The sequence below is a fragment of the Nipponia nippon genome, unplaced genomic scaffold (assembly GCF_047370975.1).
Source record: "Nipponia nippon isolate SJK-2023a ecotype South Korea unplaced genomic scaffold, ASM4737097v1 scaffold_1, whole genome shotgun sequence".
NCBI classification, from domain to species: domain Eukaryota; kingdom Metazoa; phylum Chordata; class Aves; order Pelecaniformes; family Threskiornithidae; genus Nipponia; species Nipponia nippon.
Genome location: NW_028262290.1, coordinates 149,386,266 through 149,401,962, shown reverse-complemented (window position 1 = coordinate 149,401,962; position 15,697 = coordinate 149,386,266). Strand labels below are relative to the sequence as shown.

General features: G+C 45.7%; 1 long non-coding RNA gene across 1 annotated transcript; it reads right to left on the bottom strand.

The window, feature by feature from the left end:
- Positions 1 to 1,913: 1,913 nt before the first annotated feature.
- LOC148057663 (uncharacterized) lies at positions 1,914 to 15,675 on the bottom strand. Its single transcript, XR_015705477.1, has 2 exons — positions 15,198 to 15,675; positions 1,914 to 4,379 (listed from the first exon to the last, which is right to left on the bottom strand). It is a non-coding gene; the product is annotated as an uncharacterized LOC148057663 (long non-coding RNA).
- Positions 15,676 to 15,697: the final 22 nt, after the last annotated feature.

Genomic DNA, 15,697 nt, shown 5'->3' with positions numbered 1-15,697 from the left:
CATTGCCTGTTTATATTTTGTTAGGAATTCAATCCAAAATGATAAAAGATGACATGGGCATCTGCAGCCCCATGTTTGAAGATCCAAGAGTTTGAAATGCTTTTCATGGTTCTGTTATGATATATGTAAAACAAGTTCTTGATATATTCTGGTTCTAGTAGAGTTTAAATCTACACATAAATAGAGACAGGCCCCTCACTACAAGGACATTGAGGTACTAGAGTGTGTCCTAAGAAGGGCAACGAAGTTGGTGAAGGGTCTAGAGCACAAGTCTTACAAGGAGCGGCTGAGGAGCTGGGGTTGTTTAGTCTGGAGAAGAGGAGGCTGAGGGGAGACCTTATTGCTCTCCACAACTACCTGAAAGGAGGCTGTAGTGAGGTGGGGGTCAGTCTCTTTTCCTGAGTAACAAACGATAGGACGAGAGGAAACGGCCTCAAGCTGCGCCAGGGGAAGTTTAGGTTGGATATTAGGAAAAACTTCTTCACTGAAAGGGTAGTCAGGCATTGGAACAGGCTGCCCAGGGAAGTGGTTGGGTTCCCATCCCTGGAGGTATTTAAAAGACGGGTAGACGTGGTACTCGAGGACATGGTTTAGTGGTGGGCTTGGCAGTGATAGGTTAACGGTTGGACTCGATGATCTTAAGGGTCTTTTCCAACCTTAACGATTCTATGATTCTATGATTCTACGATTCTATCTAAGCATGTTCACTTTAAATATTTATGTGTCCATCACTAACAACAGAAAAAAAAACCATATTGCATCACCAGACAGACACTTCTGTCATGGATGAGTGGAATGCACCTCACTCAAAAGTGAGAAGCAGCAATATGTTTCATTGAGGTAAAATAATAATTTGGCAGAGTTCAGTAAATTCGATGGAATTTAACAAAGCTTGACAGTGGTTTACTAAGGTTCAAAGCTTGATGGCAAGGTTCACCTTATTAATTGCTGCATGGAAGAAGCATACAAAGGAAAACTGAGTTAGCAAAAATTACAAAGTTGAACAAGCTATTAGTCACTTACCAAGGATCTGTTGTGGCAAGAAATTTCTCAATGCTGAGGAATAAGGGATCTCAACATCGAGGAGTAAGGGATCTCTCTGCCTCAGGCAAGGAAGGATCTCTGAGTCTCAGGTGAGGAATCTCAAATCTTGAGAGGCATCCCTGCTCAAGGGGAGGGTCACCTGACAGCAGTCTAGCTGCGATTCAGGGGGAGCTCAAATCTGGCTCATCCAAAGATCTGCCGTTGGTAAAAGGTCTCTCTGCCTCGAGGAGCAACCTTGAGAGGCGTCCCAGTTCAAGGGGAGATCACCGCCATGCAGCCACACTGCCCAGCAGGGAGAGCTCAAAGAAGGCTCACTTAGGCTGTCATATTTATAGGATAAAGTGGTTGGCTCATAGTCAAATCACATGCGATGGAAAAGTAGGCATGAGACTCCTTGTACCCACAACTTTCTTTGTTCCTTGATAGATGAGTCTTGGAAAAGACACCTTTTATTTATGCGTTAATCGCATGGCCGGTGTTCCAAACTCATATGTATTGATGTTTACTGTGTCACTCTGCTCCTTTGTGAGTTTTCGGAGAACAGGTCGAAACTACAGGCCTTCTTGGCCCGGCTACAGCTCAGGCCTTTACCTCCTTTGGAGCCTGTACCAAACCACCGCTAGTTTGGCTAAGGGGTTGAGCGCATCCGTCACACTGCACCCTGTGACCACAGTCAATCCATTTTATCAGCTCACAGAGTGGTAGTACAGTTACCTCTTGCCTTTATGTGACAAATATGTGGCATGTTGCAGATCAGTGGTAAGAGTCAAATTATTTGATAAGCTGTCTAATTTAAGTGTCATAATTAATGTTAGTTATATACCATGCTGGCACTCTTGCAGATCCACGGTAAGCAAACATTTCTGGTATAAAATATTACTATTAATTTCATTTTGTATATTATCGGGTGATTTCACATGATGAACACAGCGTATTTGCTTCATTATGTACCAAACCTTTACATACAGAAGGATCATAAGTAATAAGCATAATAATGCCAGAGCTAATAAAATCACAACCAGATGAAGCATTCAATTCAAAGTTCCTGTTGCTGCCGGTGACTGTCCGAATAAGGTATCCCACCAATGAAGTTCTCCATCCTTTTTTACTCTTTCCAGAACGTGGTATATTTCTTTTGTGTCATGATGAATGGTAATTGGGGTTCTTTGTCCATTTTCTTGAACTTGTTTCAGCAGTTGGTAGAGATCACCACTCTGTAATAGCTTTCTTATCAATGTAAGATTCATTCCAATAGGGGTAGGCAATAAATCTTGATACAATGTAGAGTGAGATTGTAGCAATTGGTGGGTTGTGACAGGAGCCGAATAGTTAAAGTCGCATCCCATAACTTTGGTAAAATTACAAATGCAGATATTTGAGTGACTATGTGTCTCTGCAGTAGTGCTGTCTGTAAATACAGAATCACACAGGGTTCTCATACAAACACACCCATTTCCAACATATGTAAGTACAGTTTCTGTGGTGGTGCATTCCCCCCCGCCCTTTTTCTCTTGTGCACCGGGCAGAGCACGGGAAGCAAAGCTGCTTTACAACCTCAGTAACTCCCATCAAAACTTGGCCTTTGTGTAATGAGTTGGCAGTTAAGCGTCCCTTGACCGTACCAGAAACTCTTACATTGCTAAGGTGGGAGGAGCACTGTCTGTACCAGAGAGGCAGCCCTGACCTGACAACCTTGGAACATATTTTTCGTCTGTATCAGTGTACCTCCTGATAGCCTTGGGGCCTATCTTATCTGGGCTGTGACTCGGGATGATCTCTACCAGTCTCACTGGAATTTTTGAGAACTTTAGTCATTTCCAACATGGGCTGTGAAAGTAGAATGGAAATTTGCTGATGCCTAAAGTCAATCATCTCGTGACCCTACAAACAGCAGTACCAAGTGAGACCCTTTGAGCTCTCCTGGACTGCAGCGGGCTGCACCAGAATCTGCCTCTGAGTGGGACGCCTCGCACAGCTGCGAGCTCTGAAGTTTGCATACAGACGCCTGACAGCAGGGACCTGGGCTGATCTCCAGTGCCTTTCACCCCTTGAGACTCAACCTTCGCCCGTTGAGTTAATCATTTGATACATTTCACTGAACTCAAGGGGAATTTTTACTAGGTACCTTTATATACGTATATTGTGAGTATTTCACTAAAGTCACGACAAATTACTAGGCCTATTGTGTGTGTAAGTATCGATACAAATATTGTAGTAAACCCTATTTAATCACCTTGTAGATCTAAATTAACCAATGATTAGTTATTGCTAAATTCCCGTGATTCTCTCTTAACTGTGAACAAACCTTAAACTGCTGCTACACATATATAATCCTTAGACATAAACCATTGACCAAGTCTGAGACTAGGATTGGATCCAGCCGCACCTAGGCTCCTCTCTGAGAAGGAGTTTAAAAAGCAAGGGGGTCCATTCTGAGTCTCGAGACTCAATGAGAAGGCTCTCCTTTTCCTCCTTGTATTTTCTTCTAACTCAATTCCCTCTTTCTTTCTCTTTATATATATATATACTCCATTCATTTAATAAGTAATAGAGTGAACCCGGCCGTCGAACTCTGATCAATCACACTTTTATAGGTTTCTATTAAAATCACTATTTGCAAATACCTTTGACAGTGATTTTTTAAGCGACCTAACCACTCGTCCATGACAGTTTCAGAGGTTTCATCAGGATGTATTTCAAAATGACAAACATTTTGTTCAGTGTCAAGACAAACGTCTTGGGCCTTAATGGTATTACTTTCACAAATAAATCCCTGTTGTTCTCGTACAACACATGCATCAACATCGACAGTTTGCCATTTGCCCCCGTTTTGTTGGGCCCATAGTCTATGTTCTAACGGATAGAGGACAGTTCCACTGTGATTTAATCCCAGCGCAATGACTGAGTATATGGTGGATACTGAAGCATTGCATATTGTCAAAACAAAAGCTGTGGCTTTTCTGTTGGTGGGGTTGTAAGTGAAATTAACTAAATACTACCAAGATTGGAAATCCTTTTCAAATTAAGTGGCATTATCCCAAATTACCTTTCGAATTTCAGTGGGCAAGGTGCCCTCATCGCCTTCCCTTATAATTGCTGTTACAGTAGATGACACCCACAACTGAGAAACATGTATGGTGCACAATGTACTATAGTAACAACATTGATTAGCGTAAATAAGTGAGGGTGTCCACGCTGTGGGTCAAGCTTGTTGACTTATGAACCGAATTTAGTTCATGCTGGCAATGATTACTCCTGCGAGAAGGATAAGCAATCCTTCGATGGTTGACACAGTCTCTAGGGGAGGTGTGCTGGTATTATTCCCGGTATCATTCCTGGAAAGGGAAAACAATACAAGTCTCAGCAGGGTTTTTCTGGACGAGTTACTCCTTAGTGGCTCAAATTATTAACTGCTCGGACTAAAGATAAAAGTCCCTTTTCCCATTCAGAATATCTCTGTTCTGTCTCTTTAAATGTGGTCGAACTAAACATTAAAGGTCTTTTTGGCCTGCTTGGTCTGGTCTGTAATAGATTGCAGTAAGTACCATGTTCTGCAAAACACCATTCTGCTATAACAGGGTTGCAGGGGTGTACGGGCCCCAGTGACTGATATGTTTTTAATTCCTGTATTAGGGTTTTGACTGCCTCTTCATGTTCTGGGTTCCATTTCCAAGGTTTTCCTTTTCGTAAAAGTGAGTACAGTGGGTTAACCTTGGCTGGCTTCCAGATGCCCATCAAGCCACTCTCTCACTCCCCCTCCTCAGCAGGATGGGGAGAAAATAAGATGAAAAAAATCTCATGGGTTGAGATAAAGGCAGTTTAATGGAAAAAAACCAAACATCACACACAGAAGCAAAGCATAGCAAAGAAGATCTATTCCCTATTTCCCACCAGCAAGCAATGTCCAGCCACTTCCTGGGAAGCAGGGCCTCAGTACGTGTAGTGGTTGCTTCAGAAGACAAATCTCTTAATAATGAATGTCCCCTCCCTTCTCCTTTCTCTTAGCTTTTATTGCTAAGCATGATGTCATATGGTACGGAACATCCCTTTGGTCATTTTGGGTCAGCTGTCCCACCTATGTCCCCTCCCAGCCTCTTGCCTACCCCGAGCCTACTGGCCTCTGGAGGGAGGGTTGGAGAGACAGCCTTGATGCTGTGTGAGCACTGCTAAGCAATAGCCAAAACACTGGTGAGTTATCAACACCATTCTAGCCACAAACGCAAAGCACAGCGCTATATGGGCTACTATGAGAAAAGTTAACTCCATCACAGCCAGACCCAGTACAGCCAGCCAAGATACTGTGGCCATAATATTTGTCTCTGGCTTTTCATTTTTTTCAACCCTGGTACATCACAAACACTGCTAATGCTTCTCCAGAGGCAAGAGCTTCTCCTTTCTCTCAGGAGGGGCAAACCAAAGTGACATGGCCAAGTCCAGAAAACTTCAGTATGAAAACTCGAATAAATGCTCAGGAATTGAGCTGATTGGAAATGGAATTTCTGTTGCATAGAAAATGTTTTTTGACAGTTTTCATCTGGCCATCAGAGGAGAAGTAAAGGCCTTTGTCAAGTTTATTTTCTCCAGAGAAGTGACATGGCAATAGCCTTCCCTGCAGGCGGCTGGGGCCTGTCCCGCTGCCCCAGCCAGGGAGCAGGGCAGCCCAGGGGGCAGTGGGGGCAGCCCCAGCCCCTGGCAGCAGGCATGGCCGTGGGGATGGGGACGGGCCAAGGCCAGGCCATCGGCCCACAGGCGCGGTCCAGACCCAGGTCAGGAGCCATGGCCAGGCGCAGGCAGTTTCCACAGTCTGGGGGTGGACCCTGGCCACAGCCTCCACACAGCCCCTCTGGGAGCCTCTCCCCTCCTCCCCGAGGAATGGGGTCGGCGTCAGCTCTGCCAGCGCATTCTGTGGCAGCCAAACCCCTGGGCGGGATGCGCTCAGGGCCCACACCGACTCTTTCCTTGTGGCTGTGCCTCTCACTCAAAATCTGCGCAAGGGCTAAGGTTTCAAACTGGAGGCGCTTTGGTGAAGTTCCTGGCCTTGCTGTCTCTGGGACGTATGCTTCAGGCAGAGTACAAATCACCTAGTCAGTTCTTATTTAGTTGTCCATGTGACTTCCCATAGTAGGTGATGGCAGGACATTTATGGTTGCTTCTTGACGTTAGCTTATCTTCAGCTCTCCTTTCTCACTATCACTGCATGTCAGGTAAAGAGTGGAACAGGAAGTTTGCCTTACAACAGGAACTTTAGCTAATGTTAAAATATCAACTGTTTCACACTCAGAGTGCTCCTGTGAGACAGTTATTTTATAAACAGGAACCATACAAAACCTCTCCATTCTCGGTGTACCACAAAACAAAACTGATACTGAAAAATACCTAGAAAATGTACTTCCTCTCTTAAAGAGAAAAGAAAGCACATAGAACATCAGACAGAAATCCTTGATTTGAAGCACACAAGTTCTCTGTTGCTACTTAATTACCAGAAGCGTTTTAGGAGACGGGAGGCAGAAAATACAGGGGAAAGGGAGATAAAAACAAACAGATCAAACACTGAGATTTGTAAAGTGGCTTTGTACTTGATGTGGTCGTTCTATCTGCTGATGTTCTGAGCTGAGCTGAAAATCCTGTGCTTATGCCAAACACACCACCTACACCTTGTAGCCAACAGCCAGTTACTATGAGATGCTGTGACGGGAGACAGAGCTGCACCACAATATTTCCAAGAGAATAAATTTACACATATTTATTGAGGCTAAAAAGGAGCAGTGGGCACAAGAGACCCAGGAAGACTTTGGGTTTGAAATCCAATACTGCTTAGGGATCTTCCTTAACCTAAGTTTGAAAATAAATGCTCCAGAGGATAAGTTCAAACAGGGGTTCAATTCAGGAGGACTTACAAGTGCTCTCCAAGTTACAGGAATTCAAGAAGGTGAAATTCTCTATGGGTTTCTGGTATATTGTATATAAAGCAGGTTAACCGGGTACTGAGATTTCTGCAAATATCCTGGCTCCCCAAAAAAGTTTAAATCCGCACGTTGATAAAAATATGTAGGCATAGGCACAGATAAAGCCATGCAAGCAGACTTCTGTGTGTGCAACAGCAACAGAAGATACTACTCTAATCGGCACACCCATAGTCAATAAACGGCAGGAGACCCTGGATTGACATAAGGAGATAAATTCTCTAACATCCTGTTGGCACAGAAACACTGGTGCAGAAGGGCAATGATTACGTTGGTTGTGTGGTGGGCAGAAACCTTCCATCTCAGGGAAGTGTAAAATTACCTTCCCGAAAATAAAATGTGGAGGGTTATGAAAGGCCATCCCTTATATGGATAACAGAATAAATGCTCACGGTAGCCCCTTCGATATCTTTGTTGTGTATCTCAGCTCTGCTGAATCAAAGTTTAGTTTGTGCTCAGATCAGTATTCTCTGATACATAAATATTCAAAATAATAAGTTAGTGTTTCAAAAAACTAAAAAAACTACAAACAAAGCCCAGGCGGACATTGGCTGATCAAAGCAAGGGTAAGAGAAAGGCACTGTAGTTTCACTCTGCAGTTTTTCTCCATAAATGACATGCATTTACAGTTCCTGAAGATCTTCAAGACCTGACTGACCATTTTAAGAAGCAGCTTATAAACATATATGTAATAAAAAAGCAGCCTACAAAGATAACATACTCCTTATTAAGTCTATAAGACACTGACTAAAGAGGCAAACTTTTTACTGTTTTCATAGAAGTAAGTTGTGAAATAATTTATATGCATTAAGGAAAGTGAAATGTTATGCAACGCTTATAAGGAAGTGAAAGTACAAAAATTCATCAGGTTCTTCAGCAGCCTCACATTACATTGTACTCATAGCACGCCAGGGTTATAAAAGTATAATTTAGAGCAGTCCTCACAGATAACCCCATGATTCTGAAATCACAGTGGAGATAGGAATTTTTTCTTTATGTCAGCTTGAAAAGAAATATTCCTGGAGCTAGAGTAATAAAATCTGGCAGCTCACCTTGACTGTCTGGTATCCTACATTGATAAGTTGAAATTCTGTCCATCGCTATAATGTACAATAGAAACAGCATATCACCCAGCCAGTTAAAACACGCAACTTCATTCTTGCTAAAAATAGAAAACTCAAATGAACATAGAAACTCCTGAAGAGCCTCACACCAAGATGGCCTCAGAACATGCCTAACACTTATTGACAGATCGGAGACATCATGTAAGGCAGCGACAGCTTTTTGCACAACACGGCTGCCTCTCCGTTGATGTTGCCCCCTCCTACATAATGCCTAAGGTTACCATATTCACAGCAAATACCAGTCTTATCATCAAGCAGAGGAGCAGCAGCCACTCATCGTGCCAGCGCTCAGCGGATGGCAAATTCACAGAGTCACTGTGCGCTCCCAAAGCAAGGAAGAGCAGAACTTCAACATGAATAAGCATCTGTTAGTCCCAGGTTCTGGTGCCAGAATAACTTCTGGGTTTTCTTTGGAATTGTATATTCTAAACTGATAAGCCACCCTGGAGGAAACCAGGAATTCACCTCCTAGCTGGTTGCCCTCATCACCAGGCCATGCCCATCGTTCCTTTGTAGGCAACTTCCTGAAGGGCCCATGAAATGCAATTCTTTCTTGCCCACTAGCTAGTGAGGGCACAGAGGGCCACACCTCCCAACTGATAGCCCGTAGCTTGACAACTAGACTGCTTGCTTTGGATACAGGGGTTTTGAAGTGCTGCGTTTCCCACATCATCTGCAGTCATGTAACCTCGGGGCCATGGACTGTCACTGCCTAGCAGAGGTAGGGAAGTCCTATTGTTTCAGCCAGGCATGCATGCAAACAGGCAGTAGCTAGGCAGCCCACAAAGCACTCCTGCCTCATCCAGATGGAGGGAAAGAATAGGATAGGATAGGATAGGATAGGATAGGATAGGATAGGATAGGATAGGACAGGACAGAACAGAACAGAACAGGATAAGGTAGGATAGGATAGGATAGGATAGGATAGGATAGGATAGGATAGGATAGGATAGGATAGGATAGGATAGGATAGGATAGGATAGGATAGGACAGGACAGGACAGAACTTCCCTGTCATTGTCAGGTACTATGGTGGGCACTGTAAAGAAGAGGTTAGTCAAATTTCCTTCAGAAATGGCACAGGCATACCTGATGCTGCCTTATGGTGGAAGGAATGGGATAAAAGACTTCTTGATGTCACTTTTTTTATTCCAGGGTCTAGTGCATCTCAACAATTGGCAAAGCACTTTTCATGGGCAGCCTGGATACAGAAATGGCCCTCTGTCCTGGCGTTCCAAAGAGAGGGGCAGAAATAAGCCATCCCAGCTCTGTCTGAGAATTTGAAAGTAAAAATATCCTTGTCCTCAAAAGGGCAAGGACCAACAGTCTCACGTTGTATCAAGAGAAATTCCAGTAAGACATTGTCATGGGCAAAAACTGTTTACTCATTCAGGAAATTTCCATGAATGTGATTTATTTGCCAATTAACAATATATTACAGGTTATGGCATCAAAGAAGACGGAAACCAAGCAACCAATCCTTAGGAAAAACAACACCCCTGCTTCCTTCCAGACATGTCTTTTCCTCCACCCTTTTTGCTCTTCAGTCGCCTCACCACACACTCTGCTCAGCGCCTGTGGTGAGGCAGCGGGCGGCGCAGGAGACTGAGGCCAGTAGGCGCATGGTGGTTCCTTCACCAGCAGCAGCCCCTTTTGGGTTGCACCTCTCAGCTCCTGCTCAAGCAGTGACTTGGGTCCAGCCCCTGCCCAGTCATGGTCTTCTCTCTTTCCTCCTTCCTGCTCCAGCCTGGTCTCTTCCTCCTTCTCCTCCTGCTCTGCCTTGCTTCTCCTTTTGCTCAGTGTTTACCACTCTTACTTTAAGACGTTTTCACAGAGGTGCCAAGACTCCCCCTGAGGGTGGGCTCAGCCGTGCCCTGCGGTGGGTCTGTTTTTGAGCCCGCTGGAACCGGCTGTGACCGACTCAGGGCAATCCCTGGCCTCTACTCACAGAAGCCACACCTGCAGCCCCGCTACCAAAACCTTGCCAATTCTGAGGGGGAAAAAAACACGATGAAGGAAGTCAAACACTGTAACAGGTTGCCCAGAGGCTCTTGAGTCCCCGTCCTTAGAGGTACTCCAAACTCAGCTGGACAAAGCCCTGAGCAACCTGGCCTACCACCCACACCAGCCCTTCTCTGAGCAGGGCCTGGATGAGATGAGTGTCAGAGGGCCTTTCCAACCCAAATTACTCTGTGATTCTACAAAATTGTTTGAATCACTTCCCGTCTCAGTAAATGTTTGGAAGACAGAGGAATACACAGACAGACCAGGACATGTTTGTCTTTGCATTACTGAGGACAGCCTACCTGTCACAATAAATAATTATTCTACATTGAATTTGTGAGCAAAAAAGACAGGCAAGCACAGCTAGAGCAGGAGATGGATCCTGTTCTAAGTAGAGGGAAATGGAGGCTGAGGAGGCAAACTGAGAAAGAGCTTTCAAAGAAAAAAGGTTGTGAAGTGGGGAGTCCCACCAGCCGAGCATATGTTGTTTCCTAATTTCAAAGCACTGTGCAGAACGTCCCACATGCTAGAAACTGCATTTGCTCTCCCTGCCCTGCTATCTCCAGCTAGGAGCTGGTTCAGCCCTGGAGCCATTGTGACATTCAAGCCATGACCAAAGCCTTGTCAGCATCTGCAAGCCTTCCTGGGCTGTACCTGAGGGAGATCTGGGCTGAATTCTCCTTCTTTCTCCTTGCTTCTTGCAGGGTACAAATGCCCCAGTGCTGGTCGGTGGGCCCTGCTGTGGAAGAGAGAAGGTTCTGGCACCTCGGTTTGAGGATGGGGTTGAACCCAGGTCTCCTGCCCTCCTGGGAAATGGTGTGACTGTGGGTTCTGTGCAACGGGGAGGCAACTCGGTCACCTGAATACGCTGTGCTTCTTTGTTTGTTTGTTTATCAGTTGGTTTCTTACAGCTGCTCTTGACTGGTTTATGTGGGCCTGAAGTGGATGGTGTACCCGTGTTAAGCACATTCTGACATCATCTAGAGATGAGGCCACTGAAGATATTAGAAATGAATTGACTGTATTTCTAGGTCCCCACAGATCTTGTCGAGAGGCAGGAATAGCACCAGCTGTCCCTCTCAGCTCTCTTCTTGGCATGTCAGGTATATGTCTGCTTTGCTTGTCACCGTTTCATTAGCATTGGGAAACACAAAGAAATGTGGCGTTGTGAATATTTATGTATGTGACAATATTCCCAAACTGTAATTCACTGGAACCTCACTTTGAAAAGTCCCTGGGCATTTCACAGCAAAGACATTGGCAGTGCCTTGCATCCAGATGATGAAATCACATCTGCATTTTATCGTGGTCCTCATGAGGTGCTTTCAACTTGCTTTTTTCAGCTACGCAAATTCACACAAAACTAAGATTTGATTGTTTTCACTATTGAGAAAAAGATTACAGCCAACATGCATCATAAATCAGTTTAAACATCAGACTTCAAAGACAGTGTTCTAACCACGAAGTTTGAGTTCTCTCATTTTCTGTCTTTAATCTTTTAAAACACCCGGATCCAAGTCCCATGGTTCTGTGCACATACACAGAGAACCATCATGACTTGGCATCTGGCCTCCAAATCCTTTCTAAGCCAGTGGGAAACATAAACTATGTGAAGTCTCCTTGAAGACGCAATGCCTCTGTTAATCACAGCACACACCCAACAACCACCAACTGTATTATGAAAGGAAGAGAACAACAGTTACTTTCTTTACAAAGCCTGGCAGCAAAAGGTGGCAGTAACACCTGTTTTTTTATCTACTAGGCTAGCAGAAAACACTTGTCCGTTGAAAGGGAGATGTGTGCTCAGTTTCCTCTTCATCTTGAGTAGTCTTAGATCCAGTAAACACAACGTAACTCTCAGGAGGGAGTTTGTGCCTTCATCCACAAATACAGAAAAAGCATGACTTGCTGGGAGTCCTGTAGTCCAGTTTCTGGCCCTGCCTCAATGAATATTTCAGATTTTAACCTATTAGAAGTTAATATAAAATGCATTAATAGGCCAGGGAACAAGGACAAGAATCCAGATTCTTGGAGAGAAGACTGGCACGTACCTCCTGCTTGAAGACTATTCTGAATTGAGAGTTAGTGGAGCCATCTTCCTATGCCATAAGTGAGACTCCAGAAAGATTAACCTGAAGGCACCTACCTGTGCCCAATGTACTGGGTACCATGATTGGGTGGCTCCTGTCACCAGCCCATTTCCTACCTCCTGATCACTACCAGAGCTTGTCTCCAGCTCCTGAGGAGCCAGAAGGAAACTTCAGCAAATCATAGAATCATAGAATTATAGAATCTTTTAGGTTGGAAAAGAGCTTTAACATCAAGTCCAACTGTTAACCTAGCACTGCCAAGTCCACCACTAAACCACGTCCCTAAGCACCACATCTACCCCTCTTTTAAATACCTCCAGGGGTGGGGACTCGACCACTGCCCTAGGCAGCCTGTTCCAATGCTTGACAACTCTTTCAGTGAAGAAATTTTTCCTAATATCCAATCTCAGCCTCCCCTGGTGCAACTTGAGGCCGTTTCCTCTCATCCTATTGCTTGTTACTTGGGAGAAGAGACTGTCCCCCACCTCGCCACAACCTCCTTTCAGGTAGTTGTAGAGAGCAATAAGGTCTCCCCTCAGCCTCCTCTTCTCCAAACTAAACAACCCCAGCTCCCTCAGCCGTTCCTCATAAGACTTGTGCTCTAGACCCTTCACCAGCTTCGTTGCCCTCCTCTGGACACGCTCCAACACCTCGATGTCCTTCTTGTAGTGAGGGGCCCAAAACTGAACACAGTATTTGAGGTGTGGCCTCAACAGTGCTGAGTACAAGGGGACGATCACTTCCCTAGTCCTGCTGGCCACACTATTCCTGATACAAGCCAGGATGCCATTGGCCTTCTTGGCCACCTGAGCACACTGCTGGCTCATGTTCAGGCAGCTGTCAGCCAACACCCCCAGGTCCTTTTCCACCAGGCAGCTCTCCAGCCACTCCTCCCCAAGCCTGTAGCGTTACATGGGGTTGTTGTGAGCCAAGTGCAGGACCCGGCACTGAGCCTTGTTGAACCTCATACAATTGGCCCCGGCCCATCAATCCAGCCTGGCCAGATCCCTCTGTAGGGCCTTCCTACCCTCCAGCAGATCAACACTCCCGCTCAACTTGGTGTCATCTGCAAACTTACTGAGGGTGCACTCGATCCCCTCATCCAGATCATTGATAAAGATACTGAACAGAACTGGCCCCAATACTGAGCCCTGGGGAACACCACTTGTGACCGGCTGCCAGCTGGGAACACATAAATTCCTAGAGACATGATGTGCTCAATTTTTATCTTCTGTCTTGATGAGCCTAAAAAATTCAATAACCCTTTACGGCTGTTTTTTACAGTGAAAGCATTTAGCTGGACACCTTCTCCTCATGTCTGCTGCAATGTCAGTGGATCATCCACAACCTGGTCCACTGCCAGGTTATCCTAGAAGTCTTCTTAGTGTCTGGCTATGAGGATAAGTGTATCTCTGTAGTTTATTCACAGACACAGCTCTGTTTTTCTCTGGAGTTAATTCCACATAAGAGAGGCTATCTTATCCAGCTGGGTAACTCTTTGACAAGAATTCATCAAATGTCTACATGTCATCAAACAGCTTACCCCTTTTTTCTGAGGGCAGATTCCTCCTATGTGAAGAGCTCTTACTCTAACATGGTGTAAATCCATTCAAGGAAATTGAGAACAGAATGTGTGAGAAACTATCCGTTTGGAGTCAGATTCATTAAAAAACTTAGATTTCGACAAGTTAGGAGCTACATGAAATAGCTTCTGAGTGCCTTTCTCACAGAGAGAAATTCAGACCTGACGTACCCTCCTCAGAACACCTGTGCACAGAAAAGGGACTCACCAGGATCCAACCTGCGCTAAATGCTGGGCACAGTGGGAGATCTGTAGCGCTGCTCAGAGTCTGGCTGGCTGTTTTATGCTCACAGGTGGCAAGCCTGTCTCCTTAGGATGACAGAGAAGAAATAACTACAGCTTTTCTTTGCAAGTACTAGCAGGAGAGAAGAGAGTTGCTTCTTTCAAAGAAGAGCAAGAAGAAGAAGTGCCTGTCTGTGACGATTTTGCTAATTGGCTAGACACCTCTCCAGAAGTGTCAGATCTGAGCTTAATGTTCTCCTCAGCCAGAGGGCACTCAAATCTCTGTCACTTACCAGTGTCAAGAATACCAGGCTGCAGGGTATTTTTTTGGAATTGGAAAGATGCTTTCTATCATTGTTACTGCGGAAAGCTCTAGCGTACCACACCACTGAGGTTTTTGTGGCTCGCCCACTGCAATCACTAAACCTCGTTTCCAAGTCTTTTACTTCTTCAGCTCTCACTCCCCTGTTTTGTAAACCTGTTTACCAAGAGAGCAAACACAGCAAGATGTACATCACCACTTCCTATGTTTTGCTCCCAGGCAGAAAAATAATCCTTAGTGATGAAGTAACAATTGCAGCAGATTTGGGGAAAACAGTAAAGAAAAAGAAGTCTAGGTTGCCTAATCGCTGGTACCAAGTGGGAACTTGCCTGCAGGCTCCTCTTACCATGGGGTGGCTGAGGTTATCCTGCGGGCAAGGGCTTGGTGCAGCACAGCAGAGCCCGAGGGCCACGCTGGGCATGCAGCACAGCACAGGCTCACTGATGTGTGTGATCTCTTACCTCCTCGGTAGGCAATGGTCTCCTGCTCAGGACCGCTACACCTTATCCCTCGCTTTTTAATTTTGCAGCTTCTTTCTTACAACATGGAAGCTACATCTGGATTTAATATTGTAGCACCAGTCTAACTGGTTCCATTGTATACCGTGGAAGTCTGTTCCCTAGGCTCGTCCTCTGTCCATGTACCCAAGGATCACACTAATCCTGATTACTACAGGGAGTCAAGACACAAGATCGCAAACCCAAACTCCAGAATTACTTGTCATCCCAGCTCTCCACTACGTGCGAGCTTTCATCAGGCAGCCATGTGTGACACAGTCTTGCTACCAGCTGTACTCTTCCCTCCTGCTGTACCTCACTTTTCCCCTCGCCACGGGCCTGACACTCACCTGACTCCTCAGTGAGTTTGTTCAGCTCATTACACCCTCAGAAAGTTACTTTCTTTTTGCAGGATTACAGTGGTATGGCAGACGAGGGGCCAGGCAAGTGCCTGAGCAAGAGGAAAGGATGCAGTGAAGGCACCTGGCTGGCAGGACTCCCCATCAGCGCGAGCAAGTGGCTCCAACAGCTGTCAAACAACATGGCACTGACAGTAGCGGAGAGAGGAAAGCGCCCATGCCTCACGCTCTCCTGTGCAAAAGGGCACTTTGTTTTGCTTTGCTGCAGATCGTCTTCCAGATCCTGGCTTTTGGCATACCTTCAGAGACAGCCACGGCAGCTGACCGGGGCAGGAACCGAGGTGCACGGGTCGGAGGTGGTGGATGGGAGAGTGGCTGGAAACACCACGGCCGCAGGCTAAGAGAGGGCATCCCCGCCGCGCCGGCAGCGCTCGGCAGGACGCCCGCCGTAACGGCACCGAGGCCCCGGCGGGACGGGCCCCCCGGGGCCG